The sequence below is a fragment of the Lampetra fluviatilis genome, chromosome 21 (genome assembly GCF_964198595.1).
Source record: "Lampetra fluviatilis chromosome 21, kcLamFluv1.1, whole genome shotgun sequence".
Taxonomy (NCBI): domain Eukaryota; kingdom Metazoa; phylum Chordata; class Hyperoartia; order Petromyzontiformes; family Petromyzontidae; genus Lampetra; species Lampetra fluviatilis.
Window position 1 is genome coordinate 8,072,514 of NC_136295.1, and position 5,005 is coordinate 8,077,518.

At 49.5% G+C, this 5,005-nt stretch overlaps 1 long non-coding RNA gene across 1 annotated transcript; it reads right to left on the bottom strand.

Moving 5' to 3' along the window:
- Positions 1-317: 317 nt before the first annotated feature.
- LOC144938063 (uncharacterized) lies at positions 318-4,643 on the bottom strand. Its single transcript, XR_013637813.1, has 3 exons — positions 4,620-4,643; positions 3,273-3,308; positions 318-559 (listed from the first exon to the last, which is right to left on the bottom strand). It is a non-coding gene; the product is annotated as an uncharacterized LOC144938063 (long non-coding RNA).
- Between the last annotated feature and the right edge of the window lie 362 nt (positions 4,644-5,005).

The window sequence follows — 5,005 nt, forward strand, 5'->3', positions numbered from 1 at the left end:
CTATGAAGCTCTTTTCAACAGATGTCCAATAGGGGAGGGTAAGACCGTTACAACGACAAACAATACAAAAACGCGATAGCAGTGCAAGGTTTAGGAACGGTAAGCAAATCACTTAAAATATTGATAAAAAATAACACTAAACTTTCTTTTTAAATCTTACCAGCTAAGGCCCACTGAGCTTAGCTTCTTTTTCAGAAGCCACCTGGCCACAAATAATAGCTCAACGAAGCGGCTTGTCGCGTGGAAATGTATAGCAGGACGACTTGGGGGCGCAAATAAAATAACCCACGTGCATCCCTCGTGACAGTTGTGTTAACCTGACGTGTCAAAAAAAAAACACATTTTCTCGCGTTTAAAAGTGCAGATTATCAATGAGAAGGGACCCTCACGGTGCACTCTGGCCCATTCGCGCAAACTTGACCTCTTGGCTACGGCATGACCGGCGTTGTTTGGAGTGGATCTCTCTCCGGGGAGGGAAGCCCAGCGTTGGTGGCTTGAGAAGTGTTCTTCAGGAGGCAGCTTAGCATCGTTTTCAGGCGCCAGGCTGCCGACTTAGAATCTGGCAGAAAAAAAAAACCAGACGAGAGTCGTGCAATTAACATTTTTTTTACATTCTCATGCCTCTTACCCAGCCGAGTCTCAAAAACTCGTTTTAAGGACTGTCCCTCCCCCCCCCCCCCAAGACGTTGCGACGTGTTTAGTTCCAATTGAGCAATTCGATCATTGTTCACCTTGTGAGTTATTTGGCCAATAACAGTAACATTGCATGTTTGTTTTTTTAGCTATGGGAGGACAGCGGAGAAAGATACATAGAGAACGGGGGGAGAGAACGTACAAACTCCACTCAGAAAGGAGCCTGGGTCGGGAATCTAACCAATGATTTTTTTGCCACCCCAAACAACGATATGTTGTCTTCAAATGCATGCACCTATGTGCCCTATGTGTGTCGGTCAGGATGCAAACCAACATTTTTATCCAGCCAGCTATTCTCATTTCACCAATGAAGAAGGCCGGAGAAATGGGGTCAAAGAACATTTCTCAAGTGTCGCCTCACCTGGTCGTTTGGGTCCCTATTGCTGGTGGCTGGCCTCGTGCGCATCGTGAACTTCTAAATATCAATGATGACAATGATATTGATGAAAGGCTTCCAGCGGCGCGTCGGTGGTGAAATGTTAACTCCCTCGCCTGGTGTGCAGGAGGTCGTGGGTTGGATCCTGACGCTGACGCCTGCTGCTGTATATTTGGAGTTTGCGTGCTCTCCCTGTGGTCGCGTGGAATTTTCCCCGGGTCCTCTGGTTTTCCCTCCACATTTAGAATCAACAGCACGCGTTTAGAGTAATTGGCTGCTATACATTTCCACTTGACTACGACAAGCCATTTGTGGCCAGATCGCTTATAAAAAAAGAGAGCTACATTGCTCAATGGGCCTTACCTGGCGAAATAGAAAGTTTAAGTTCGAAGAGTTTTTTTTGACCATACTTCACCATGCTGGTCAGTATGGGTTGGTGAATGTGGGGGGGGGGGGGGGGAGAGCAGGATTGGTTCAAATATCGCTCGCCACTGATGGCGTTTAACCTTGGCGCTGGTAAATCGAACTCGGGTTAACGGGTTCGTATCGTCCCCGAGATAATCGCTGCGCTCAACCCGCGTCAGTAATGAAGCATTCGTACCAAGCAGTCTTGACCGGGTCTTGAAATAAACTGACTTCCTTCCTCAAGATAACAAAGTGTCACTCGAGCGTTTTCATGCAACGAAAGTGGAGGGGGATCTCAATTTGCAGCTACGGCAATGGGGAGCGGTCGTTGTCCGTTAGTCTGACATTTTGCCAGCACAGAGCCAGCCGGTGGCGGGGGAGAGAGATGGTGGTGGTGGTGAGTGGCTTGGGCGGATTATGTACGGAACAGCACGGCACTGTTTAAAGATGCCATCGCTCTTCCGATCAGAAGGTTATCTGCAAATTCAAATGACGGTCTGCCCAGCGGCATACAAATTCGCCTGTGCATAGCTCGGTGTTGTGAGAGGGTGATGCTGGTGGTGGTGGTGGATTGAGTTGTGAGCCAGAGTGGTGATGTATTGTCGTGGACACGAACGAGAATAACAGCGAATGCAGCAGAATGGATGTAACGCGCGTGCGCGTCGTGTCTTTTGTTCGGGTGGAGCAGTGGCGCGGTGGTTAGCGCAACGTGCTCGCTAAGAACCAGACCGTGAGTTCGATTCTTGGCCACGGCTGACATCGAATATCTGAACCGGTCCCTGGGTCTCCCTTTTGGACGACATTGGGGGGGACAAAATCTTCCAAGGGGTATGGGTATCCCCCCCCCCCCCAGAAAAAAAAATCTAAATTTGAAAACGAATTTCCTGCCTAAAATATTAAAAAATTCACGAACACATGGGATGTACTTTTAATTTATTTTTTACAATAATGTCGAATAGTGTATTGTATTACATTGCTCTGTTTTTATGTTTTACCTTTTCTTGTTTCATTGTATGTAATGGAAGAGATTAGGGATTAATAAAGTACAACCATAACCACAATCATATAAACAGAAATCTATTTTATAGCAATATATTGGGGGGGGGGGTACATTTTGAGCATATTTGAATATTGTCCCCCCCAATATATATTATAACTACGGCCTTGTGTGAACCTGACCAGCACCTCTCCCAGTTCGACTTGGCCACGAACTAAGCACCTGGTGCAGTGTGTAAACATCAAGGCAGCCGGGCATAGTGCCAACCACACCTACCTCCACGTGCACTCTGGACGCCTTAATAGGTGCTCACGAACGGCACTTTCTTCAACAGGTTGCGTGTTAAAAGCTAAACCGGAGCCTTTGTCTGTTTGCGAGTATTCGTGTCACGTGTATGCGTGCGTGTTACTTTGTTTACTTTTGTTAACTATTTTACCAGGGTGAGACCCTCTGAGCTTTACAGCTCTTTTTCAGAAGCGACCTGGCCACAAATGATAGCTCAACCTCAGTGGGCTCATCGCGCGGAAATTCATAGCGGTAGCCAAATACGCGAAAGGCGCGTTGCTTCTAAATGTGGAGGGGAAAAACCGCAGGGACCCCAGATACAAGTCGACGCGACCAAAGCGAGAACACGCCTCCTCCAAATAAACATGGGCATCGGGGTAGGAATCGAACCCACGGACTGTATACCAGGCGAGGTAGTTAACATCTCGCCGCCGTGACGCCCTACAGATTTGGTGGTGGTGCTGCTTGCACGAGCAGCAAGACTTTCGTGCGACTGACGAGTGTGTTGCGTCTTACCCGAAGATCGTTTTCCCATCAGGCCGAAGAATTCATCTGTCAAGAAACGCACGCGAGCAGCGTCAGCACATTATAGTCGCATCAACTCGTGAGCCCAGTTCGGAGTCAGTACCTTGCGCTGTTCTCGTTCTGTCACGAGAGAGAGAGAATGAATCACGGGGAACCCTGCACAGCGGGAAGGCAGCCAGAACTGGTGACAGCAATTGCCAAAGTTGTGTCCCTGTATTGGCATGTTTGCCCAACTCACTTATTTGTACCGTAAGGAAGCAAACGTGCTAATCGGAGGAGCGGTGGGAGGGACAACAAACTAAACACACAAAAAGCAGTTCTAAAGAAACGCGTTTTTAATCCAGATTTCAAAGTGGATCGCTCCCAGTGGTTTTCTAATCACGGAAGGAAGAGCGTTCCAGACGGCCACAGAAGCGCATCTGAAAGCACCACGCGGTGCGGTCACCGTCTTTATTCGACGGCCAGCTGCTGCGAGGATGACCGGAGTTCGTGTGATGGTGGTTTATGCTCCTTGACGAGATCAGCGCGGGTGTTGTTGTGGTTCATTCGTGGCAAGCGCTTTGTGGGGTGTTTTATTCATGTCGGGAGGAACTCGGAGTATTGGAGGGGGGGGGGCAACACTCAATTCCTCTGTACAGATAGAATACAGCTGGAAATTAAGCGACTTGTTCTACTGCCATCCTACCCTGCTGTCATCATACCCTGCTGCCATCATATCCTGCCAAATGAGGAGATTGCCACCTCAACGCCCACGCTGTAGGCAGGGAGTTTTCGCGAGTCTGTGTGTGATCCGCCAACCCTCGCTGCCCCCACGGTGCCCGGTTAGAAGCCGTGTTGCGGCAAGGCAGCCAGAGGCCAGCACACCTAACAATCCATCGTTTAATCTATCCGTCAACAAAAAAAAATGTAAAGCTAATAATGCGTACATCGAATCTCGCGCCGTAGAATTGATTATCTTCAATGTATGCGAATCGTATGCAATTGATATGCCTCCCTTAGGACCTGGGGAGACACTGGAGGCTGGGCGTGGTCCTTGCCACACCCATAGGTCAGAGGTCAGCAACCAAAATAACAGAAATATATATATTTTTTCGAATTCAGAAAAAAACCCTCAGTATTTCAAGGGCAGCAATGCAACGTGAATACGAGACGGTGGGTCCTTAATGAATAAAGCCACGACGCAGTCCTTGAAGAGCCGCATGCGGCTCTGGACCCCCAACGGGTTTTAAAGGCTCTACGTGGGAACCTCTGTATTTGCATAGTGCTGTGTCTGTCGCGTGTGAGTTTTTCATATTAGCAAAAGTATGAGGAAAAACAGCAAACGGCAAGGAAACAAACCCGAACTTCTCCGGCCCATGAGCCCAAAGAACTCCCTCTGCAGTGATGGCGTGACCTGGCTTTGACCCCGACCTTGACCGTGACCTTGACCCGGCCCTCGGTTTTGGGTTGAGACTCTCGACCTCAGCTCCTGGAATCAAAGGCGGAACACCGCAGGCGATGAGCGCGCGAGAGGTGATCAATCCACTGCTGGACGACGGCCATCCCTAGGTGGTCGCGCCCGCACGCGAGCTGATGTCGCGGCTCCGTGGCACACGGTGGACGGCCCCCTGGAAAGCCATCCCCCTTTTTTGGCGACCACTCCGTTATTGGTCTCGGCCACCGGGCCGTCAGGGCTTCCAGCGACGAGTTCTGCCCATGCACCACTTGCTATTCTGAACGGTGAT